This window comes from Sminthopsis crassicaudata, chromosome 3 (assembly GCF_048593235.1).
Source record: "Sminthopsis crassicaudata isolate SCR6 chromosome 3, ASM4859323v1, whole genome shotgun sequence".
NCBI lineage: Eukaryota > Metazoa > Chordata > Mammalia > Dasyuromorphia > Dasyuridae > Sminthopsis > Sminthopsis crassicaudata.
In genome coordinates, this window is record NC_133619.1 from 252,882,640 (window position 1) to 252,910,159 (window position 27,520).

General features: G+C 32.3%; 1 protein-coding gene across 9 annotated transcripts in view; it reads right to left on the minus strand.

The window, feature by feature from the left end:
- NRIP1 (nuclear receptor interacting protein 1) overlaps positions 1 to 27,520 on the minus strand; it is a 166,046-nt gene that overhangs the window by 39,765 nt on the left and 98,761 nt on the right. For 2 of the 9 annotated variants that reach the window (XM_074300448.1, XM_074300441.1), the window contains exon 3: positions 12,931 to 13,068. The exons of the other annotated variants lie outside the window; for them this stretch is intronic. The gene's annotated coding sequence lies outside the window, so the exon portion shown is untranslated. The remainder of the gene's footprint in view (positions 1 to 12,930; positions 13,069 to 27,520) is intronic. 9 annotated transcript variants of the gene reach the window in all.

Below are 27,520 nucleotides of genomic sequence, written 5' to 3' on the forward strand. Positions count from 1 at the left end.
TCTGAAGACTTTAATATCAATCTTCTTTGTTACATGGCATTCCCTCTCTCCTTTGTTTCTTTTTTCCCTAGCTTTCTCCTTCGAGGTCTTAATTATTATTAATTCAGATGTATTTCCATCTGACTTAGCAGAATTGACCAGTTAGGATTTATAAGATTTATAGGATCTTAAAATCTATAGGAACCTGAACAGTGCTGTTCAATAAGCTGGTGTACAGTTAATGACAATTTAGCATTCTTAAAAGAAATGTTTTTTTTCTTTCCCCTGAGGCTGGGGTTAAGTGACTTGCCCAGGGTCACACAGCTAAGAAGTGTTAAGTGTCTGAAGCCACATTTGAACTAGGGTCCTCCTGAATCCAGGGCTGATGCTCTATCCACTGCGCCACCTAGCTGCCCCCTTAAAAGAAATGTTTAGGAATTATATTGTGGGAGTGAGGTCAGATGGTCATCTACACAGGAAAGTCAAGAAAACAAGAATGGATTTTGTGTCTATGCAATTACCTTCTCTCTTTCTTAGCTCCTTCACAAGCTGCTTGCCTTCTCACTCTATACTTGTCTCTGTTCTGGCTGGTCAAGTACTTGAATGGAAAAATTACTTTGACCACTATGCCATCTAGGCCCATTCCTTGGTGTTTTTAACTATAAAGACTAAACTCATTCCAAACTAACTACTCTTTCTGCCATTAGCATCCACTATGAGCTAAGCAAAATTAGCAGGCGTAACTAAGAGCCAAAGAAGACTAGATGCCATGTTGAATTGAATCCTGGAAAAAAAAAACAAAAGAATGGAGAATTCAGTTTTCCCCACAATTCTGTGAGTAACAGATTATTTAGGATACTAAATAGGAAAAGAAAAAAAAAAGATGGTAAATTTTATCTCTCTCACATTTTTGAAATAAAGAAGGAAACTGGGCAAGGTCAAATATACATTCTATATTGATGGAATTTGAATGTCAAAGAATACAAACAAAGGATAGAGAGGTATTCTAGGGACTAAAATTCTACAATGTTAGACCAGGTGGGACAGAAAAAAAAAAAAAAAAACATCAAGAAAGTTCTGAAGAAACAAAGGAAAAACAGGTTCAGTGAAAAAGGATAAGAAAGATTCAAGTAGACAACTAGGGAAATGATGATTCAAATTAGGTTTTAAAAAGATATATGCATGTAGCAAAGGCTCTGGATCACTCCCCCTCCCCCACTAATAATAGCTTTTTATTTTCAAAATATATGCAAAGATAGTTTTCAGCAATCACCTTTGCAAAATCTTGCATTCCAAATTTTTCTCCTTCCCTTCTCTCCATCCCCTCCCCTAGACAACAAGTAACTGAATATAAATTAAACATGTGCAATTCTTCTAAACATATTTCCACATTTATCATGCTGCACAAGAAAAATCAGATCAAAAAGAAAAAATTGGAAAGGGAAAAAAAGCAAGCAAACAACAACAAAAGGTGAAAATACTATGTAGCGATTCATATTCAATCTCTATAATGCTTTTTCTGGATGCAGATGGATCTCTCCATCACAAGTCTATTGGAATTGGTCTGGCTCACTCTTGTAACCTTAATTTATATTGACATGTCAAGTTCTCAAAGACAAGGAAGTTCTCAGGGTACCAAGGGTAAACACTAAAAGAATAGGGTAGTGTTTTTCTAGTACTCCTGAGTACTCATCTGGCATATCCCAGCATCAATTAATCAATTGATATCTACTCAGTATCTTTTACAAAGGGACTTTCCCAATCTTTAATTCCAGTCCTTTCCCCTTTAATTATTTCTTATTTATCCAGTAGTTTGCTTTGTATATACTTACTTGAAAGTTGTCTCCTCAATTAGATTTTGGACTCTCTGAATGGCAGGAGCGGTCCTTTTGCCTCTTTTTATATTTCCACTTTCCTAGTATTGTACTTATTATTTAATGAATGGTAGTTGTAGTTATGTTTTATAGTTAATGGACTACCCAATCAAGATCAATTAATTTTAATAAAGGCATAGCTTGAGAGAGGGATATGTATATTCCAGGCTTAATTACAAAAACTCTCTATAAGTCTGAGACCCTATCTCCTACAAGCACATTGAGTCTATGATGCTTGCGTTTAAAAAGTACACATGACAAAGAGGTAATACAGCTCCATTCTGGATGTCTGTCCTTATATCTATTCCTAGAGTCCTACTGGATTTCCCCTAAGATATAAAGCCCTCTCTGATAGGCTTTAAGGGTATTGGCCCTCTGAGCTGCCTTTCTTTCATGGGTTTAGTTCAGAGGGGAACTCTAAATCTTTCAACCCTTCAAAAGTCAGATTTCCCTCAAGGAGGGAAGTGGAAAGAAGAGATGAGATAGAGACTCTTTCCTTCTTCTCCTCAACTCTCCTTCGCCCCTTCTTCTTCTCATGATCTTAGCTAAACATATTCTGAATTTGATTGGTTTTTTTTTTTCCATCCAAACTTCAGAGAACGTGTGAATGATTCTTTTCCATCAATCTCAATCACATTCTGAATGTCAACTTATTTTGTCCAACAGCTGGAATTATTTCATTCCTTTCAAGGTTCACGCTACACCTACCTCTGTCACATAGTTTAATTTGTATCTTAAGAGGTATTATCAATTGAAAAAGTATTATGGGTAAAGCATCTTGTTGGTTACATTAATTGGGGTTGAGGGTGGGATGGGTCACTATCTCTCTCATCTATCCTCACCTGAATATCTGACAGAAGATTAATATAAGAGGATGAGATGGTTTTGTTTAAAAAAAAAAAAAAAGTCAGGTGTTCTGAGGCTCAGAATGAATTGAAGTTTGCAAAGTTAAGGATAAGCTATATAGAGAGAAAAGAGAGAATTAGAGATAAAATATCTTACTGTGAAATGGATTAAGCAAAACTGAGAAAAGAAGGAAAGTAGAGTGGATTTTTTTTCTGTTCTTTTTTCTATGAAAAATAACTTCTGTACTATAAGTGAAAGAATGAAAAGGATCTTGAGAGGCTAAAGCATGGTTCTAAAGCTAAAAAGATGAAATTCAATAATAAAGATAAAGCACTTAAGTACAAAAAAACACCTTTACAAATTCATTATGGGAAAGACACGGTAAAGTTTGCCTACAATAAGTTTTGCCTGCAAATGATCTCAGGATTTTAGTGGACAACAAATTCACCACATTGTAATCTGGTAGTTTAAAAACAAACAAACAAAAAAAAACACCTAATGTAATCTTGAGTTAAGTTAAGAAAGACATAACTTCCAGGAATAAAGAAGTGATGAATAATCTCTCTGTAACTATCCTGCTCAGATCAAAACTGCAGAATTGTGTTTAGTTTAAGAAAGATTGTCTTAGAGGTCAATTAGGATAGTAAAGGGCCTCGGGATCATGTCAAATGAAGATCAGTATAAAGAATTGAAAATGTTTAACCCAGAGAAGAGAAAACCAGAAAGTCAAGTACTTTATTTATAACACATAATTTTTCATATCAAAGCCATCAAAATTAAAAATAATAATCAATAATTCTAATTATATTCCCAGATCTATGATACAAATATTGAAATCCATATAGCCTTTATCATCATAGAGAAGCAACTCTGGTCTCTCACAAATGTTTCTAAATCCCTCTCCAATTGGTTTTACTTCCAACTATCTTGGATATTTGGATTCTAGAATACAGAAATTTAATTCACATCTTTCTAAAAGTCCTTAATTTCCAAGTAAGTAGTCATTAAAAACATTAAATATAAATCCCACCTGGCAACAGAAACACAAAGATCTAATACAGACCCGTATAAATGTCCAGACACACTTTTTTCTAGTAGGTTTCTCCAACCCAGAAGCCTGTGCAGTCTTCCTTACTACTTAGGGTAAAATTCCCTCTGGAAGACAAGTCAACTTTGGTAAGGGAACTACATGATCCAAAATACAAATGAAGAGATAAGTATTCCCCACTTTAAGGATGCTTTCTATGTAAATTTAGGTAGTATCTCCTTATCTTCTTCCAAGTCAATCTTTGTGTCTTCTTGTGGCATTGGTATTTCATGGTTTCCTGGAGAGATATAAGTAGATATGAGAACCTGTCTATAAAGAACAAGAGTCAGTGTATAGCTCATAACTTTATATCTGACCTGTTTCTAGTACTCTGAGTCAGTATACACTTTATTTTTTTTTTGAAGACCAAGCCCCATAACATAGTTTAAGTATGTGAACTAGCCATGAATCTAGGATAATACAATCTTGAATTCCTTTCTTTGCAATGGGATTTCTTTCAGACATTTAGTAACAATAGCTAACATTTATGTATAGTTTTAAAATTCACAAAGCTCTTCATGCTCACAATGGTATTTGGTCTTCACCAAATCTCTTTATACCAGAAACTACTTCAGGGATTTGTGATTTTCATGTACAATTGTACTTCCTCTACTAGTACATATACCTACTATGATTTAGTAGATAATTTTTAAAAGATCCTCAGATGAACTATTTATTAGCCTAAAGTCAACCAGGTGATAAGCCTATCTGAATTTATCTAGACTAGTCCTCAGGTATCAAATACACCAGACCTAGATTCTAAGCCTTTACATTCAGTATGATCTGTCATAGCTTATGTAATACTGAAATAAGATTGAAAATTCAGTATTACTTCCATCCAAGATCCAAGTATTTGAGGAGAAGTGTAATAGAAATACCAAGGTTGTTGGAGAATCGAAATTTCAAAACAAAAATATTTTCCAAGTCAAACATAAAGGATTTTTGCTGCAAATTCAATAACTAAGTTGATTTTGCATCAAAATTCTCCCCCTTCTTCAATATTCCACAAAGGAAAAAGTTTGGTTTCTAAATATATTTGGAAAATATATATCATACAAAAGAGAAAGAGCACTTTCTCTGCTATGGAAGACTGAAATAGCTCCAAGTGATATTTTTAAAAATCTTTTAAAGCTTTAATTTTCAGCAAATAATCTTCAGGGGAGGAAAAGTTTCATTTGATTTTGAAACAGAGATTCACACAGGATAAGACAGAAAGGATGAGTTCTGATCTACACTGATGGAGGGAATATCCAAATTGATAAGATTACAGGTTCACTGAAATATTCACTGAAATTTGTAAGGCAAAAGAATTTTTGAGTTATTACATGTGGAAATTAAAAATTTTAAATTATAGTATAATTGTATTCCTTCAATAAGAGCAAAAAAGTAATGTATACAATCAATTAATGAACATTTATTAAGCATTTTCTTAATTTCAGATACTGTTCCAGGCAAAAGGAATTTGAAACAAAGAATGAAAGAAAAACATTTTTTACAAGCTTGCACTGTCTTTACAAATATATACATATGTGTATTTATAAAATAAATAAAAAGGAAATGATATGCACACAAATGCAAGATAATTAATTTAAAAAGTAGTCAAAGAAAGAAGGTACTATCAGTCAGAGGAATTAACAAAGGCTTTTTGAAGAAGATTGTTACTTCAGGATGCAGTCCATAGCTGAGAGATTCTATGAAGTAAAAGTGAGGAAAAGATGGGAACCAATTAGTGCAAAGGCAAGAAGATGGTGAGTCATGTGAAGAAAACTAAGAGGGACACTTTGGTTGGATCACAGCATATATAAAAAGAAAGTTAAATCCAACAAACCTAAAAAACTAAATTGGGACCAGGCTGCAAAGAGTGCTAAAAGGCAAATGATTTTATATTTTTAACCCAGAGGCAAGAGGAAGCCAATGGAGTGAAGTATTACCAGAACAGCAAAGTCAGATCAAGTGGCATGTATCTTCTAACAAAAAAGCACAGCATTTTTAAAAACACTAATATGTCATATTACATAAATAAACAAGGACATAGTTATGAGTTAACAAAAATATTTTGTCAAGAATCAATCTTAATTTTATCACGCAGGTCACAGCAATTGATTTTGGGTGCATTTTGTGATTCATTAAAAACAATTTGGCAACTTTTAAAAATATATTTAACTTTAATGATGTTTAATTAGCAGAAATATGCTATCTCACTTAATAAACAATAACAGTCCTGCAACTAAGAGCATGCTTATCACACGTGAATTAAAAGAAAGAAAAACCTTTATTTAAATCACCTGACCTTTTCACTTGTTTTTTAAAAGAGAACAAAAAATACTGAAAACAGCACAGAAAATGAACAGGGATAATAAATTATAGAATTCAGAGCTAGAAAGACCTGCAAAGATCATCAATCAAATCTAATACCTTCATTTTATATAAGAAGCTAATGAGTTTGTCCACAAATAAGGTTCCAACATAGATCCTCTTACTCCAAATCAAACTAAATCACCCTGCCTTTCATATTCACATAGATATTTTACTTTGTCTAAGATCATGATTGCTACCTGTCAGAAATGCTGAAAAGTTGGGTTTCCACAGTGTTACAAACTTTGAGGTAATGTGGGATAGTGGGTACCACTGCCAAAGAAGGTTAGGATTCATAGAACAATTAAGCGATCAATAGAAGCCTGAGCAAATAAGAAACAGGAGTGCTAGGAAGGCACAGGTGGATTCAGCCAATCAGAAAGAGTCTTGTGGTTTTGAGAAAAACCACAAACTTAAGATAATAGCCCATCCAACCTAAACTACCTTGGGGGTCAATGACAGGACTTTACCAAATCATTACTGCCCTGCTTAATAGGCTAATTGAATATTAAACAACACACACCATAGAAGGAGTTTTCCACCATTTTTGAATATGGGAGGTATGGAGGGGGAACATATTTTATACATATTATGGGGAAATATGTAGTGGATGTATCAGAAAGACTGTAAACTGGAAGAAATGGACCGATCCATTCTCTGAAGGGAGGGGCTGCCCCACACTAGCAAGTATAAAGGTTCTATGCTCAGGGCTCCCTGTTCCCAAAGAGGAGTGGAGCCTACTTCTGGCCAGAAACATTAAGATGATTCCTTAAGATTCTTCTTTAATAAATTTTCCTCGATATCTGATTTTCTGTGTCAAGAGTATATTTCTAACATACATCTTACTTCAGCTAAAGCACAAAAAATTCTATTCCAGTCCTTTACCTTTACTCTATGTGCATATTTCTCTTATCAGAATTGGCTTAAAGAGGGAATAATATATACAATCAGTTGGGTACAGAAATCAGTTTTTACCCTTCAGGGAAATAGGAGGTGAAACGGTTAAATAAAGGACACTTGCTGGGACAGATTGGCAGGGATAGACTGGGGAATCTGAAGCAAAACACTGGTAAGGAAGGAAAGGATGAAAGGAGAGAAAAGAATAAACAGGAGGAAAAATAGGATGGAGTGAAATACACAGTAGTCATAATGTGAGTGGGACAAACTCTCACGTTGGGACAAACAGAAGCAGGTAGCTGAGTGAATTCAAAACCAGAATCCTGCAATATATTGTTTATAGGAAACACACTATTATTCCCTCTTTGAGCCAATTCTGATAAGAGTTAAAGTTCAAGTTCAAGCAATGACTACCACGCGAACTCCTATCTTCCCCTCCACTATGTTAGGTCTTTTGTGAGATAATTTACTCCATTCTACCTCTCCCTTCCTTCTACTCCCAATGTAACCTTTTGATCCCTTAAAGTTTTTATGTTAACCCCTTATACACACACCCTTTGCCTACATATACTCCCCTTCCAATTGCACTAGTAGTGATGCAATTCTTAAGAATCACAAGCTATCATTTTTTTTATGTATTCTCTTTCCTTTTTATCTTTTTATACTTCTCTTGAGAATCAGATGCTTTGTTCAACTTTGGTCTTTTCATCAGTAAAGCTTGAAAGTTTCTATTTCATTGAGTGACTATTTTTCCTTCTGAAGGATTATGCTCAATTTCACTGACTCTTGGTTGTAATCCTGGCTCCTTAGCCTTTAGGATAATCATATTCCAAGCCCTTTGATCCTTTAATGTTGAAGCTCCTATTTATTATTTACAGAATTATTATAGTGTTTCAAGTATACCTAGCAAGGTACAACTTTAAGAATATTGTGCAGATTTTAAAGAAATCATTGAAAAACCTCAACTAGTTCCACATAAAAAGGAAAGGGCAATTAAAAAAGCTAGGCAAGCTCTATTCCACATGATAAGTAATATATTTTGTTGTACTTTTCAGTATCTGGTTAAAATTTCCTTGGTATTCAAATTTGTAAATTTAAGTGTATTCCATCCAAATAAAAAGACTAAAAATTTAATTTTGAAATGAAACCCATAGTAAATCTTTTTCAAGTTTACCACTGCTGTAATTCTAAAATGAGATCTATATTCCATTTTAATAGTATTTACATTTTTTTATTGTAGGTAACAATCAATTTAAAGTATTTCCTAAGACATAGTTTAGGCATACAGTACTACAAATTTAGGGCTCTAACAGAACTTTAAACTTTAAAAAAAAAGTTATAAATAACACTTTTAATGGCAATCTCTTAGTCATGATTAAACAAAAACACACACATGTATGTATAAAGATTTGCTTATGTCCATCTATCCTTGGTCCCTTTAGCAGAGACACAATAAGGATACAATATAAAATCTTTCCTGATATTAACCTTAAAGTTTGTTGTTATTGTTGTCCTTGTTGTTGGTGGTGGTGGTGATGATGATGGTGGTGTGTGTGTGTGTGTGTGTGTGTGTGTGTGTGTGTGTGTGTGTGTGTGTGTGTGTGTGTGTTCTAATTACCATTTTGGCTGTTTTCATAAATGTTTACACACTATTTTCTATCACTTATTGTGAATAATGAATGTAAATAAATTAATGAATATTGTTCATGTAAAATAATTTAAATTATTAGATGTTTGTAATTGTATTACAATTACACTAGATATAAATTGTATTTATAGGTGTAACTGTACTAGGTAATAGTTACCTGTTAGGTAAGTGTTAAAAAGTACTTCTTTGGTATTCACAAATTACTGTTATTCATGCACTCACAATTATACATATTTGATCATGTCTCTTTATATGACTGATTTAACTTTTTTCAATACATTTTAATACTGCCTTCTCCTGTTCAATTCTTCATTGAAAAACCTTTCAGTAATCCCCAATATGTTCAATTCTTTACTGAAAAATATTTTAGTATTCCTTAATCTGTCTCTTGTAACCCACAACTTTAACTCTTCAAAAACTATAGTATATAAAGCAAGAGAAAGGAATAAAATAATGCTTGTGTAACAGAACTACTATGTCAAGAGATCTAGAACATAATCTCTTTCATTAGTATCTGCAAGATTCAATCCAATAATAAGCATTTCTTATAGGGTTACTATGTGCCAAGGACTGAGGATACAAATAATTTCTGAGGATAGGTATAAACTTCCAGTAGGAGGCAGAACTTGGATTGAGAAAGCTAAAGGCAGAAGAGATGAGACAATACATTCCAAGTATGAACCAGCTGCACAAAGACAAGGAAGAGAAAGATAGAATATGGTGTTTAAGGATCAGCAAGTAGGCCATTCTGGTTACAACATGCCAAGTAATGTGTAGGCTAGAATTGACTATGAAGGATTTTTAAAATATTTGCTGACAAAAGAAACAACAGAGAAATTTATTTAAGGACTTGACTTTAATTAGCAAATCTGGTTAAAAACAAGGAATGGTAAGTTTGCCAGAATATTTACCACTACCATGGAAGCTATGCTTTGTAAAAAAAAAAAAAAAATTAAGCAAGTGAAAAATGCTTAAATAGCCAGAATATAATAAATTAATTTGATTCCCCGATACTGAGTTTGTACTCTAATGTGTATACCTATATATTTACATGTAGATACTTACATGACAACATATAGACATTTTTTCCAAGTTCACATAGTAATTAAAAAGATTGTCTTTAAAATCATGACTACAAATGGAGGCAGAATAGTCGAGGATTGAAGCAATAGATTATAGTTATTAAAAGGGACCTGGAAATGGATGTGAAGGCCTTGGAACTGTATAGTAGTAAGAGTTTGGATTACATTTGGGAAATTCATTCTTTCTATTAGCTCAAGATGGTCTGACATAAAAATTCATCTTTTCAACAATGTTCTCACAATGACATTGTGACTGTTAACCTTAAACATCTTCAAAATTGCAAAGTGATAGAAAAGGCAAGATTTAACATATTTTCAAGTTCATAGTCAAAAGAAGTAAAGCATATTGCTAAATCATACACACACACACACACACACACACACACACACACACATATATATATATATATATATATATATATATATATACACACACACACATACATACATGTCAGCAAATGGAGGTAGAATGGCCAACTGCTGAGAGTAAGTAATAAAAGATAGGCAATCTATGTGCTCCATTGGTATATAAAAGGAAAAAAAAAATTAGGAGAGCATATCCAAAGATTGCACAGGATAGGAATGCATAGACCAGTCATGGTTTCTTCCAACAAAAGAAATACCAACATCAAAAGATCACAAGTCTTCTGAAATTAATGTACTGAAACATAAATGCATTACTATCTTGTATCTAATTCTTGTACATATCAATGTCACCACTAGTATTATCCAATCATAAGAATGCTATTTTGGCTAATTAGGCTATCCTAGTGATAGTGATAACTTTAGCATACACACATACACACACGTATGTAAAATTTAAGGTATCACAGATTTAGACATAGAATAGAATGGCCATCTGGTCCAACTCTTTCATTTTAGAGTTGAGGAAACTGGGATCAAAGAATGAAGTAATTGTCTGGAATCACATAGATAAGTAAAACTACATAGACTATTATACGTAATATAAACAAAAAGGTAATGGTGTCTATGTTGGATTGAAAATAATGATATTCCCAAAACAAATAACACACTCTGAGAACACATATTGGCACTTCTTCTGTCTATAGAAAGAAATTATGTATGTATATATGTATACACACACACACACACACACACACACACACACACACACACACACACTTAATCCACACACCTCCACTCAATATCCACATCTTTATTCATACTCGGGCCAAACACAAGTTGTAATCAAGAATTCACAAAAATGGCCATTTTATAAACTATGTTGCAAAGTATCTTAAATTTCCCTATAATAATTATGAAGATTCAATGAGAAAACATTGGGAAAACCCATTTTAACACATTAAATAAGAAATTATATATGCAGTAATAACTATATGCAGTATTTTTCCTCCTACAGTGATGAGTTCTTTTATTGATATAAAATTTCCCTAATCTTTTAATATTGGGAGTATTTCATATCCCTAGAACTACAACTTCTGGTATTGTTAATATATTTCAAGCCCCAAAGAATTCTGTGGATAATTACTTTGAAACACACTGAGTTAAAATAAACCAGAAAAAAATAATAAATTGAAAATCTTGTGTTTGTTTTAGAAATATAGTCTCTCTAGTGATAAATATTAAAGTTATCAAAGGAGAAAAAAAGAAAACAATTATAAGAAATTAAAGACTAAAACAATCTAGTGCTCAGATTTGGGCATGGTTCTGTCACTTATTTTCCTTTAAATTTTCTGAAAATTTAAATCACTGAAGAAAAGACAATATTGAGTTAAAGAGTTTGTTGTACATGCTGCTTTATGATCTCAAAAATTAATTTTTAAATAAATCAGTATGCAATAACTGAGATGTCTCTGAGTTTTTATATCATACTTATTAATAATCACTCAAAGATTGTTTTTCCTCTAACTTATTTTCTGCTAGCATTCTGCTGACCAAGTCTAGACTCATGAAAATATTTCCTATCCGCATGAGTCTTTAACATAACAAGTTAAACAAGTTCCTTGATGCATACAAGAAAAGAAGGAACTTCATGGTGTACAATTCATATCCATAAAACTTCACATTTTAGCACAGTAAAAATATAATCTCAAAAAATACTCTATAAGAAAGGGTATAAACTAATTTTAAGAATTCTAAAGTAAATATCAAAATAATTATAATATACAGTCAACATTTTACCACAAAACATTTAATTACTTCTTCTCTTTAAATGACTTGCCACTGATAAATAAGAAAAGAGGGAGCAAAAGGAACCTACAACTCTGTCTATGGCAATAGACTGACAAGAGGACTCTGGTGTGAAATTATCAGGTGGGTATATACTCAAATTTTAAAGGGAAGGATGTATTCTAGGTGGTAAGGGTTGGAATGTTAATAATTTTAAAATAGAATCTGTCTAATTATTCAACAATACAGTTATACAACTAGTATTCAAAAGAATATCATCATAATATCGTAGACAAGCCCAATACTCTATCACATACTAATTATAGCAGAATAAGAAACTCCAGTATAAAAGAAATGGCTGCATATTTTTCCTTCCATGTCTTCCCCTCTCAAAAGATGAAGACAAATAATGTTTGATGTCTATATAAATGAAAATTCAAAAGCCATGCCATAAATTCTTTAGTTTCCTCAATATAGTTTAAGCTATCACAACATAGAGAAGCTTACCTTCTCCCAAAATTCTTTACAAAAATTTCTCTGTAACACCTTATCAGTGCCTTTATTTAAAAAAAAAAAAAAAAAAAAAAAAGCAAGAAAGTCTAAAAATGATTATTAACAAGTATCTTAAACTAAGTCTGAGTTGACTTATGGTCCCCTCCCCCCTTTCTTCAATCTCATAGTTTATAAAAAAATTACAATAGTAGCTGGAATTTCCTCTCTGCCCTGCATGTTGCAACCACTGAAGCAGATTTGTGCCACTAAGCATTTCATAGGGTTTTGTTATCAGATTATGTTTCCAGGGAAGTATAAAGCAAATTTTTCTTATTAAAATGGACCCCACTTGACTAGAGTAAACAATGCTGCAAACTACTGATATCTCACACTTATCATTCATTTATAATTTTTTTTTGCTTTACTTAAGATATACAGCATGTGCCACAGTAAGAGTGAATGTTAAATATTCCTGTAGTGTCACAATATGTAATACAATAAAACAGATTACAACCCTACCTTTCTTTCACAGCAGTGGTGCCAAGCACAGGTACACTGTAGCAATCAATTTGTTCTGCAGACAGTAAGGCTTTCATAGAATACTAATGCAGAATCTCTTTTCTTTCTCCTTCGACTTGACTCCCCAATGCCCAGGTCCTGACCAATACAAGGAAAAGAGGGCGGAATGTCTTCTGCTGAGATAACCACAACTACTAATCAAGTATAAGGGCACAGGATTAAACCTCCACCAAGCTTGACTCCGGTTTTGAGAGCAGTTAAAACACACACAGCAAGGTCAAAATTAAGCACATACATACACGCACTACGAACACACGGATATGTCTACTTCAGTGAACTAATTCATCACACTTTACCACTGACAGCCTTTTACCTCAGGGGTGTAAAATTATTTCCTGTTGAACTGAAGATTTAGACACAAGAGAATCTAACAATAATTATGATCCCATAGCAATGAGAATTAGTGTTCAATGTTCTCAAATTTTAAAAGGCTCATTATTTTAAAAGAAGGACTTCTCTCTAGGTTAAAATTTCTATTATAGTCAAAAAGCAAATTTTGCTATAGTATTAACCACAAAAGGTGCTTAGAAAGAGTTAAGATTTTGCTATTAAAGAGTAATTTTCATATCTTAAGTCACATGCTCAAGAAAAGTTTTTTTTACTAACACTGCACATATCAGACAAGCTTTTAATTTACCTTGAAATTATTATAATATGAAGTAAAGCCCCATATATTTCTTGAAAACTTCTAATAATAAACTCATCATGTAAATCCCAAACTCTGAGTTTCCTTTCTAATGGGCATTTTCATTTTACTTTTCATCTTTTATTCAAAATGTGAATGGAAATTTTATGCCAAAAAGACAATGGGTGAAAGCTGAATTCCCTCCACCAAGTTAAGTTGTTTCTTTTCCATATAGCTTGGTTTGATGTCTTTTCTCAAAACTCTTTGGAAGTATTGAGATTTATGGAAGCCAAAACAAGTATGTGAAATTCTATGTTCTTCTCACCAAAACATATTAGCAACTAAAGAAACACCAGTGACTTCCATCAAGTACTCTAAAAAATGTATAATCAATACCGATGAATTTGTCCTTGACATACTGACCAAGTCTTCAGGCTAATGTCATGTGATATCATGCCATTTCCCCACCTGCCTCATGACCCTGTCCTTTAAATGACCTAAAGCTTCCCTCAAGAAGCAGGAGGCCCCTCCCAGCTATCTCAGCAAGGTCGAATGGGTCAGCATGTCCTCATCTATAATCCACCACCATTTGTCAGCAGGGAGGCTAGAGGAGGCAGGCTTGCTACAAGGGGAGAATGCCCAATTAGGCAGCTGTCACACAAAGCATAGGCTGCAAAATTATCCCCTGTCAAAAGAAAGAGCAGCTGTGAGTGCCAATTACAGCAACCTTTCAACCCTTTAGGTACTGGAAACGACATAGAAGTAAATGAAGAACAATTAGTGATAACAAATCGATGAATTAAGACAGTAAATTAGAAATTACTAGCAGGTGAGTTTAGGTCACATTTAATATTAAGGTCATTCTATACCCCAGGCAAGGGCAATAATAAGAATGCAGTTTCCCACAGCTTATCAGTTTTCCTCAAATCATTTCTCTGCATACATTTTTACTTCTCATTTTAAATTTACAATCTTAAACTCAAAGAATAAAACAGAAGTTTGTGAAAATCTCAGAATATTCAAAAGTAAAAGTTTTGCTTCCCAATCTTTCCTTCTTTGTGCTGAATTTTTTTTTTTAAACTTGCTTCTTCAAATGGAAGAAATTCTCTTAACAAAACAAAATGTATTATAATTTTTTCTGCTTTCAGTCCATAGAATTCTACCTACTCACATTTGGATTTTCATAATAAAATCTTTTCTTTTTTAAAAATTCAATTGCAATACACTCTGTAAGTCAATTACATTTATATGCTCTAATACCCACTTCAGAGTAGCTATTTGAAGATAAAGGAAAATATTTCTTCTAACATTCTTTTTAAGATAATTAGGTCTATAAAATCTAAGAAAATTCTTATTCATGTCAATTTTTAAAATAACTTCTCTCATGCTTTGTCAATTTTTTCCAAGTGCAAATCATACCACATATTCCTATAAAGTATGACAACTGTATCTTAAAATAGAAAATTAGTCTCTTCCACTAAACTAGCGTAAGCCTATATAGAGGAAATAAAACAGAAAAGAGCAAATAATCTGAAAAAATAACTAATCTAATTAGGCATTTAAAGAAAAGAATTCTATTAAATATAGCATGAATGCAATTGTTTATTCAAAAGACACAAGTCATAATTATATGAGGGTCACAAATTTTCTGTCATGGCTGCTAATATTTAAACTGCACATTCTTCACAAAAACCCTGAAAAGTAAGTAGTACAAGTATTATCATCCGTATTTTACAAATAAAAGGACTGAGGTTCACAGAAACTCTGACAAGTTAAGTTAACAAGCATTTTTCAAGGGTTTAACATATGCCAGGCATAGGTGAGAATTCTAAGAAAGGCAAAAACAACCCAAGCCCTCAAAGAGCTTACAATTTAAAAGCAGGAGATAATATTAGCTAAGAAATACAGGAGACCAAGTTCAAAAATCATTTCTCCCTTTCCTAGTCTTCCTATTCTGAGGCATTTCTAAAAGGTATGATTTGGCTTAAAATTCCTTAAAAAAAAAAAAAAAAAAAAAAAAAAAAAAAAATCCCTAAAGCCAATCATGTAATTTCAACACTTTCATGATGTGTGCTATAATTTTCTAAAAGCAAAATGGCAATTCATCCCAAATAAAAATAAAAAATGAGTGGAGTTTTGAAAGACAATATGGAAAAAAGGAGTAGTCTTTTACTTACCACTTCTAACTCCAAGCCTTAAGAAATGAATTAACTGAAATGGGGATCCAGTTTAGAAATAATTTTTTAATTCAAGTCATCTGATAACATTTCAAGTAATAAAGGATTCTCCATGTAAAACATAATATGGGCAACTTTCTTTGAACAGTACTTAAGATTCTAAAATAAATTAATGGCAAGGAAGGAGTTAATATCTTTAGAATTCAGTTTCCCTAATACTTGGGTGACTTTCTCTTTAAATAATTTAAATCCTCTCCATCAACTACAAAGCTGTTTTGAAGCCATTTAGCTTTGTTCTTTACATGTGTTCTAATTAAGAAATGACCTTGTCATCACATATACCAGAAATCCTGGATTATTTCCTGCAACAAAATTTTTAGGATTCTCAATCTTCCTCCATCCACTTTTAGAAGGAAAAAAAAGAGAAAAAGGAAAAGAAAAAGAAAGAGAGAAAGAAAAAAGAAAGAGAGGAAGAAAAAGAGAGAAAGAAAAAAGAAAGAGAAGAAGAAAAAGGAAGAGGGGGAAGGAAGGAAGGAAGACAGACAGACAAACAGACAGACAGACAGACAGACAGACAGACAGACAGACAGACAGACAGAAAGAAAGAAAGAAAGAAAGAAAGAAAGAAAGAAAGAAAGAAAGAAAGAAAGAAAGAAAGAAAGAAAGAAAGAAAGAAAGAAAGAAAGAAAGAAAGAAAGAAAGAAAGAAAGAAAGAAAGAAAGAAAGAAAGAGAAGGAAAGAGAAAGAAAGAGAAAGAAAGAGAAGAAAGAAAGAAAGAAAGAAAGAAAGAAAGAAAGAAAGAAAGAAAGAAAGAAAGAAAGAAAGAAAGAAAGAAAGAAAGAAAGAAAGAAAGAAAGAAAGAAAGAAAGAAAGAAAGAAGAAAAGCAAAGAAAGAAAGAAAAGAGTTCCTCACTAAAGAAGTTGTTTAGCTGAATGCTGAAGCAGTTTCACCGCATAATTTTTTTGTTGTTGAATGTCACAGGGCGGGTTAGTGTGACCTTGAGCTGCATCAGCAGCACAGCAAGGGTCGAGATGCCTGCAGGCGCCCTTGTACTGGATTTGCAAGACAAAAACCTTCAAACTGGCTGAAGGACATCTTAAATCTCTTCAAAGGTTTTTTCCAAACTAATCTGGGCTGCTCTTAGCAGGATCTGTTCCAGTGTGAGAAGCAAAATTAAAAACAAGGTCTCCAACAGGATGTTGTTTCCTCTTAACCCTTCTAATGCAGAATACAACAAATCAAAAATGTTCTGTAGACACAATTTAATAAGCAACTGAAATACAGTTCAGCATGTGAAATACATAGCAGCATTCTTTCATAACAAATGATGCATGCAAGTAGTCTTGAAAAATTAAACCACTTCTTAGAACATGTATTAGAAAAAAAGCTTAGAGTATTTATTCCTTAGCTTCATTTTAAAGCTACTAATATGTAACAATTTAAAACTTTAAACACTTGAACAACCTAATGATCCAATAGAGGGACATTAGGTAAAAATGCAGGTAAACATAGCAATAACTGATGCTAATTAATATTCTAGAGCCATTTTTAAAAAAATTACTGTTTTAACTAGTTAAATTACTCAGTCACCATTTCAGAAAGGCAAAGTGGGGTAGTATATAAGAATGGGACTCAAATTTGGCAAAATTAGAGTTCAAGTCCCATCTATTACAAATACAGCTCTAAAACAATAGGAAGGTCATTAAACCTCTCAGTGCCCCAGCAAGGAATACAATGACTAATTTGCAAAGCAGTCATATATTTGCATAAGTAAAAGGAGTTTCACCACCAGCAGATTCTAAAAGAACAAATATATTTTATTAAGGTTCCTATTTTACTTTTAAATAAAGTCAAATTCAAATATTCTAAATTATCACTATTTAGAAATTACCAATTATACATATTGGAATAACTATTTTATTTTAGTATAATAGAGAGCACCACCAACTGTTTGCTACATTCTTTATAATCAGAATATAACCAGAAAATTACTGTCTGAGGCACATACATAAAATAAAATAAAAATCACCTAATATCCTCCTAAATCAGGTGAATTACTTCTTTAAGGCTTACCCAGCATTCCCACAAACACAAGTTGCATAAATCCTGGGAGGGAGGGAAGAGGAAAGATCCTAACAAAACAAAAAAAATGGAGTGGGGGTTCTACAAATGCCAGTAGAGGGTGTTCTAATTCTTCCCTGGCTATGCATTCATTTAAGCACTACTCTACATAATGACTTCTAAAGTGTTTCTTTTAGAATTAAAGGAAATAATTAATATGTAGGAAGATTATTTTAAATGTGGCAAGTACAACTATAAGGGACTAGTTACAGTGATGAAGTATGAGACTCAACAAAACATACACTGAAATTCAGTTTTAATTCATTCTCAGATAAATCAATAATTATTTCTTATTAAAATGTGGCAAAAAAGGAATACAAATTATATTTTATTGAGTCCTATTATTCGGTGATCATTCTAATTGTTCATTTAGTAAATATTGGATAAAATTAAGATGATAGTGGGTCAATTTTTATTGTTCAATGTATTTTATTGTTCAAGATTCAATATATCAAAGGTTTTTTTTATTGTTTTGTTGTTTACTCTTTTATGAGTATTTAAATGTGGTTCAATTATACTTAAGGGGAATTCTGCTACATAGGTCCTTTTTTCCTTAAATGATGAAATATTTGTAGCTTTGATTTGAGTATCAAATGACTAATGCATAAGTTTTTATATTTTTTCAGCTATACCTAAATAAAGTTTGCTTTCTCACATTTCTTAATATTTAGAACTATAAAATAAAGGTTATTATTGTACTTGTAGTAACATATGGGAAGACCTAAACTGCCATAATTTATAGATCTATAAAAATTAATCTAGAATACAGAAATCTTCTACAGAAGGTGTTTTTAAAAATAGTAACATATGCAAATCCTACAATAAAATGTTGTCTTCTTCTTCAAAAGCAATATTGGCTGTTAACTAAAATTATGGTTAAAGTAAATGTGATGACCCACAAAAATACTCCATTCAAGTATGCAAGGTTTCTGGCTTAAAACTTAGAAATAAGTATTTGATCAACTTTAAATCAAAAACAGCTATATACTGAATACCTACCAGAAAGGTATAAAGTAATTTAAATAAGGGCTTCCAAAATCATATCAATTTTGTTCTTTTTAAACAGTTCTCAAAATTACAATCCTCTCTGAGATTTCATAACACCAGAAGAGTTTAAAATCTAATATATGTATTTGATAGACATCAAGCCAATTCAGTGAGCTGAAAATCTTTCACCATACTGAAACAAATATAATGCATTCCCATAGCACAGAGGGAAGACCCAGGGCACATGTAATTTGAGGAGTGCAGTCAGATACGCTAGAGACTGATTGTCCTGCTTAGACTTCTGAAAGAATTTAGCAGAATATCAGCCAAAAGTAAGAGAGTAGGGAATGAGAAAGAACAGGAATCACCAGGGTCAAGTAAATATCTGCCAGGGAGCAGACTGTACTTTCAAGCAGGGAACGCCAATATCAGGAGCTGACAGAGAGGAAACGAGGTCAAACAAAGGAGAGGGTTAGTAAAGGAAAGGAAGATTTTCCCCTCTCACCTATACCCCCCAAAAGATAAGGATTAACTTTACATTGTACAAAATTTAGGAAAACAATCATACAATCCAACTCCATGGAGTAAGAAGGTATTTGTCAGGAAAGATAAGTATCTAAAGGTTCCTATGTCATTAAAAAGGCTGGCAGATTAAAGCCAGAATTACTGACAGGGCACAACTAGGAATGACCTTATTGCGTATCCACAAATAAAAACCAACCAGGCAGAACGACTTCTCTTTGAGTAAGCATCCCCATCTACAAGCTGCCAAGCCAACATTAGTTACAAGTTTCAGCCTGTTCTATAATTTGTAGACATTAATAAAAAAGGTAATGTGAGCAGCTTTGCAGACACTTATATTTTAAAAAATAAAACTTCCTAAACATCTCAAAGAAAATATATTTTCTGTAACATGGTAAGCAGTCAAATAGAAGACAAACATTATTTGAATACAGTGTTCTTTACTGCCTATTCCACTTACTTTTCCCTACTCTTCCCTAAAATGTCATTTGGTTGAGTGAAGACAAAGAATACTATGCTATAGAACTACTGGCATGACTCAGCATGAAATTCATGCATTTATACCTATGACTTCAAATCAATTTATTACATCTGCCATCCTTTGTTGAGGTAGTATGGGCAAAGGATGCGAGAGGGGGAAGATTTTGAAGTAACCAAGTAATACTGAAAAATGTTCACAACCAAGTTTGTCAGTTTTTTAAAGTGTGTGTTTTTTCAAAAATCTGCAAAATTAATTGCTTTGTGGCAAATGACAACTAAAATCTGGTTCAGATTAGATGACTGGCACAAAAAGTTCTTAATTTTAAAAAAAGAAAAGAAAAGCTGACTTTTTAAACAACAATCTAATCTGGCTGGGCAGCCTAACACTTCCAAAAGGAGTATTTTTTAGGGGCTCTCCAGCCCCACCAGGAGTATTGACAAAAATTCACAGCTGAAGCCTGTTCTACAAACCTTTCCACCTATCTTTGTGTCTACCTATATTTTAGGGCCCTTATTCTGCCCTCTGGATGAACAAACTACCCAATACAGACCTTTCTCCAAAGTACTTAACCTCCAAAATTAGGATCCCTTTTAGTCTCTACACCACAGTTTTTATTTCCTTGTGGTGGTAAATTTCCTAACTTATTGTTGATTAAAAGTATTCAGAGTAAGGTGAGAATAATGAATATATAACAGAGAGAGTACAGGGAGAAAGTGTTTTGCTTTTTTTGCAACTTAACCACTTAATCAACAACTTAACCACTTTTTGAAAAGCTTTCTATTATAGCCTCTCCTCTGAAGTGATTTCAAACCAAATGTATAGGAGGTATAGCCAAGATGCAGTGATAGGAAGTGAAGCAGTGAACTCCTCTCCACAAACTCCTCCAAAGAGATCTATGTACCAGAAAGCATTCTGATAAGGAAATTCAGAAAAAGTCACAATGACTCCTTTGTCCAGTCCTTATAGGCAAAGGTGAAACAAAATTAACTAGGAACATGCTGTTTGCACACCACTCCAGCACTCAAGAAAGAAGCTATACCACAGAGCACAAGGAGGCCTCAGAATCATACTGGGATACTAACAGATCCTGCACAGTTGTGGGGCACTACAACAAGGACAAGAGCTAACTGGCAGTTGGATATTTACCTAATCCTGGGTCGTAGATAAAGAGCAGAGTGAGAAGACATACTGGATAAGGAAATCTTGATAGTAAATGGAGAAAGAAAAAAGTTCAGATGCAACAGTATCATGTACAATGAATGATACAGTTTACATTTCGGGAGTAAGAGAAAATCTTATTTCCAACATCTAGCCCAGTCTATAAAAGAATAATCAAATCAAAGGCGAGATTATAATTCTGACACTTTGAGCCAACAGATTTTTTCCAATTGACTGATAAGGGGTAGATGGAGTTCAGTAGCAATCTACACTTGCTCAGATAGATCCAAACCAGGTCAAGAATTTGCAGAGTTCAGATTAGAAGGGGTAGCAATCAGACTTTGCCCTAGGTCATTCCACATCAGGAGCACTGAAAGTTTGCAAGTCCCCAGCCTCTTCCTGAGATTCTGGAAGAACACAATATTCAGTATTCTAAAACAAAACAAAAACAAAAAACCCAGCAAGTCTGCCCTCCAAAAGTGCCTCCGAGCCTAGATCTAACATTAAGTCCCAGGTTAAAAGAGCAAGCAAACAACAAGAAGCTCAAAATTATACTTGTCAAGAATATGTATTGCCTCGGGGGGGGGGGGAATGCAGGTTGAACTGTGTTGAATACTAGTTCAACTAGAATTTCTATTAGAAATGAAGCAAGCATTTAAAAAAACTTTTTTTTTTTAAATGAAATGAAAGCACTTGAAGAAAAAATTGAGAGGAAAAAAAAGTTACTCAAAATTGAAAAGAGACTAAATAGGTAGGGACAATTGGTACAAAACTTACCAAGCAACAAATTCCTTAAAAATCTGAAGGGTTCAAAGAGAAGCCAATGATAATATAACATAATGTTATATAATTAACATGATATAATATCATATACAGTTATATCCATTCCACATCACAGGGGTTGGGAGCTTGGCACATCTGTGATCTGGAAAATCCATATCAAGTTGTTGGTTTTTTCTTCATACCAGAAAAGAAGATTGAGTTTTTTCTTTTTCTTTTATGGGGTGCTTACAAATATTAAAAATGAAATGTGTTAATGATATACATTGTACATAATATATTTGATGCATTTCTGAGTTTCTAAATTTTTCCTTGTCATCTGCTGGCCTTCATACATTACCTTCCACTAAATGCCACCCCCCAAATCCATTAATTTCTTCTGTTGAGCTGCAATATATATGTGTGTGTGTGTATGTGTATACATACTATACTGGGGAAAATTATATGAAAAGGATTAATATAATAATATACATAACATAGCAACAAAAATATTTAAATAAATTTAAGAAAAAAATTTAGAGGAAAGTCTAGAAAAAAAGAGAAGGATAAACAGATTAAAATAGCATGGAGGTAAATGCACAGGTAGTAAACATGTGAATGTGAAAGGAATAAATAAAAGTTGAAGAAGGAATGGATTAGAGACCAGAATCCAACAAGAAACACACTTGCAACAGACACACTGAGAGAGTGAAAATAAGGGGCTGGAGCATAATCTATTATACTTTAGCTAAAAAGGCAGGAGTAGCAATTATGATCTCAGAGAAAGAAAAAATAGAATTGAATAATATAAGTAGGAAAACTATAACTAGCTAAGAGAACCACAGACAGCTAATATTAATACTAAACATAGGCACAAAATGGGAAAGGATTCAAATTATTAAAAAAAAAAAAAGTTAAATCAATTACAGGAAGAAATAGAGTAAAAAACTATATTAGTGGAAGATCTCAACTTCCTTTATCAGAGCTAGATATATCCAGCTATCCCTCTTGAAAAAACTGAACAGGAATAAAAAGTAGTATGACATTTTTTCTTACCAATAAATGGCAACTAAATTGTAAAGGGTTGTAAAGATAGCTTAAAATTAATTGATAACTACATAATCTAATCCTAAAAAAAAAAAAAAAATGAGTTGAGTCTATCAGACAAACAATAATTTTATTAAAGAATTATAACAATAAGATAACATACCTAAATTTGTGAAATGTAACAAAAACAATATTAGGGAAATTTTCTCTATTTCAAAATACATATGCTAATTAAAAAAAAAAAACTAAGTAGATCAATGACTTGAGAGTGTGCAACTAAAAAACATTAGAAAAAGAACAAATTTTAAATCCTCAATTAAATAGCAAAATGGAATCCTGAAAATTAAAAGATTAATATAAAATTCAAAGTTAAAAAAATAAAACACTGAAATACTAAATAAAACTATAAGCTGAGGTCTTGAAGAATATAAAAATATTAAATTTGGCTTTTAAAAAGAAAAAAACCCAAATTACCAGTATCAAAAAACAAAAAGAATGAATGTACTACCAATAAAAATTAAATTAAAGCAATTTTAGGAGTTATTTTGCCTAGTTATATTCCAGTAAAATTGACAGTCTCAATGAAATAGATACGTATTTGCCAAAATATAAATTGTTTTATTAAAAGAAGAGAAAATAGAATACTTAAAATAATCCTACAGTCATAAATGAGCTCCCTAATAAAAAATATATATATACTCCAGATGGATTTAAAAGTGAATCAAACATTTAAGAAATAAACAATGCCAATACTATATAATTTTTTTGATGAAAATATGGTTTTGATGACTAAACCAGGGAGAGCAAACACAGAGAAAGATAACTATATACCTAGTTCCTTCATAAATATCAATGCAAAAAATTTAAATAAAATAACAGCAAGGAACTTATGTAATATGTCACAAAGATCATAAACCATGTGACATGATAGGAGTTAAGCAAGGAATACAGATCTAGTTCGATACCAGAAAAATCATATCTAAAAAATATTATATGTTACATATTATTTCAATAAATCCAGTAAAAGCCTCTGACAAAATACATCTTCCATTTCTATTAAAAACCCTAATAAAAAAGCCTCCAAATTTAAAGAAGCCTTTCTTAAAATAAGTAGAAGCTATCTAAAATCAAGAGAAAGCATTATCTGTAATGTGATAAACTTGAAGCAAAATAAGGATGCCCACTATCACCAATATTATACAATACTGTACAAGAGAGCTATAGTAGTAAGATAAGAAAAAACTAAAGGAATAAAAATAGGCATCAAGGAAACAAAATCACTTTGTTGCAGATGGTATATGGTATGTTTAAAGAACACTAGATAATCAAGTAAAAATCAATATGAAAAATTAAATTTGGAAATTGGAAATACTAGATATAAAATACTAAACTCATATATATCATCAGCACTTCTATTTACTATCGACAAAACCCAGCAGGAAAAATTTAAAATAAATTCCATTTGAATAATTGCAGACAATGTTAAATATTTGGGAGCCTATTTGCTAAGACAAACCCAATAACTCTTCAAACACAATTAGAAAACATTTTTTACACAAGTAATGATAAATTTTAATAACTGGGGAAATATTAATGGTTCATGGGTAAACCAAGCTGATATAATAAAAATGACAACTAAGTTAATTTACACATTCAGTGTCATGCCAAGCAAACTACCATAGAAATATCTTATAGAGCTTAGAAAAAAGAATAACAAAATTCATCTAGAAGAACAAAAGGTCAAAAATATCAAGGGAATCAAAGAAAATAAAATGTGCAGCAAGGCTTTGCAGTATCATATTTCAAATTATATTGCAAAGCAATAATCACGGAAACAAGAAACAGGATGGTGAATCAGTAGAACAGATTGGGTACATAACAAAGTATACAAAGTAACCATAATAATCTAATACTTGACAAACCCAAAGATTCAAGCTACAAGAATTTATAATTTGCCAAAAATTTCTAGACCAATACATCACATTATATACCAAAATAGGTGGAACATGGATAAATGAAATACAAATTAGATAATATTGCCAGCAAATTGGAAGAGCATGGAAAAATGTACCTGTCAAAACTATGGATAAGGAACGAGTTTATGGCCAAATAAGAGATACTGAATATGGACAATTCTGATTATGTAAAATTAAAATACTTTTGCCCAAACAAAACTAATGCAACTAAAATTAGAAGGAAAGGAGGAAATGGGGGGGAGATTTACATCGTTTCCCCAATAAAGTTTCCACAAAAAATAAATTTTCAAATATATAGGGAATTGAGACAGATTAAAAAAACTAAGAACCATTCTACAGTTGATAAATGGTCAAAGAAAATGAACAGACGAAGAATTCAGAAGAAATCAAAAGCTATAAAATAGAAACATGAAAAAATGCTCTAAATTATTACTGATTAGAAAAATGCAAAAATTAAAAAAAAAATACTGCCTCACTCTATGAGGCTAATGGGTCAGGGAAAAAAAATGACAAATGGTAGAGGGGTTATGGAAAAAAATGGGATACTAATGTACTGTTGGTAGAGTTGAGACCTAATCTAACCATTCTGGAAAACAACTTGAAACTAAAGGATTATAAACTTAGCATATCCTTTGATCCAGCAATATCACTACTACATCTGTATTCCAGAGTTCAAAATGAAGGAAAAAGATTTATTGGTAGCTTTTTTTTTTTTTTTTTTTTTTTTTTTTTTTTTTAAAGGAAAACTCATCTTCCTGAGTTCAAATCTGACTTCAGATAGTTACTAGTTATATGCCCTGGGCAAGTCACTTAACTCCTTTTGCCTCAGATCCTTATCTATAAAAAGAGCTAGAGAAGGAAATGGCAAACCAGTGTTTTTGCCAAGAAACCCTCCGATGGGGTCAAGAAGAGTTAACAACTTAAATAATTAAAATAATATCAACAATATTATACTTTGAAAAATGATAACAGTATCATTTCAGAAAAACCCAGGAAGAAAAATATAAACTAATGCAAAGTGAGCAGAACCAGGTAAACAGCGTCCACAATAATAAGCACTGTATAAAGTTAAGACTTACCTGATCAAGACAATGATCCAAGACAATTAAAGACTAATGATAAAAAATATTATCCACTTCCAGAGAAAGAACTGATGTATTTTATATACAAACTGAAGCATATTTTTTATACTTTTTCCCTTGTTTTTTTCCCCTTTGATTTCTTTTCTTCTGCAACATGACTAATAAGAAAATATGTTTTGCACAATTTCAAACATATAAACAATATCAAATACCTTGTCTTCTCAAGGAAAAGTTAAGGTAGGAAGAAGAGAGAATTTGGAAATCAACATTTGAAAAGATGAATATTAAAAATTTTACATATAAAACAGGAAATATTTGATTAATAATTCATTTCCCCAATAGAATATAAAAACTATTTTTACTCATTTTTTAAAACGTTAAGTTCCAAATTCTTTCCTTCCCTTTCCTTTTCCCTCCTTGAGATGTATATAGCTTATACATGTAAAATCATGCAAAACATATTTTTATATTAGTTATACTGTAAAACACAGGGGGGAAAATTACATACCAAAAAGTAAAGTGAAAATAATTATGCTTCATTCTGCATTGAGACTATCAGTTCTCTCCCTGGAGGTGGATGGCATTTTTCCTTTTGAATGCCTTGAACCATTGTACTATTGGGCAAAATGAAGTCATCCACAGTTGATCATTGTGTGATAATTACTGGGTAAATATTCTCTTGGTTCTGCTCATTTCACTTTGCATCATTTAATAAAAGTCTTTCCAGATAACTAGGAAATATTTCATGGGGAAAAATTTTAAAATAAAGTCAAAACTCTAATTTATAGGAAATCAAGCCATTCTTCAATTGATAAATGGTCAAAGGATATGAAAAGACAATTTTCAGATGAAGAAATGAAGACTATTTCTAGCCATATGAAAAGATGCTCCAAATCATTATTAATCAAAGAAATGCAAATTAAGACAACTCTGAGATACCACTACACACCTATCAGATTGGCTAGGATGACAGGAAAAGATAATGCTGAATGTTGGAGGGGATGTGGGAAAACTAAGACACTGATGCATTGTTGGTGGAATTGTGAACGAATCCAACCATTCTGGAGAGCAATTTGGAACTATGCCCAAAAAGTTATCACACTATACATACCCTTTGACCCAGCAGTGTTACTACTGGGTTTATATCCCAAAGAGATCTTAAAGAAGGGAAAGGGACTTGTATGTGCAAAAATGTTTGTGGCAGCCTTTTTTAGTGGCTAGAAACTGGAAATTGAATAGATTCCCATCAATTGGAGAATGGTTGAATAAGTTGTGGTATATGAATGTTATGGAATATTATTGTTCTGTAAAAAATGACCAGCAAGATGATTTTAGAAAGGCCTGGAGAGACTTATATGAACTGATGCTGAGTAAAATGAGCAGGATCAGGAGATCATTATATACTTCAACGACAATACTATATGATGATCAAATCTGATAGACATGGCTCTCTTCAACAATAAGATGAACCAAATCAATTCCATTTGTTCAACAATGAAGAAAATCAGCTACACTCAGCGAAAGAACTAAGGGAAAGGAATATGAACCACAACATAGCATTTCCACTTCCTCTGTTTTTGTCTGCTTGCATTTT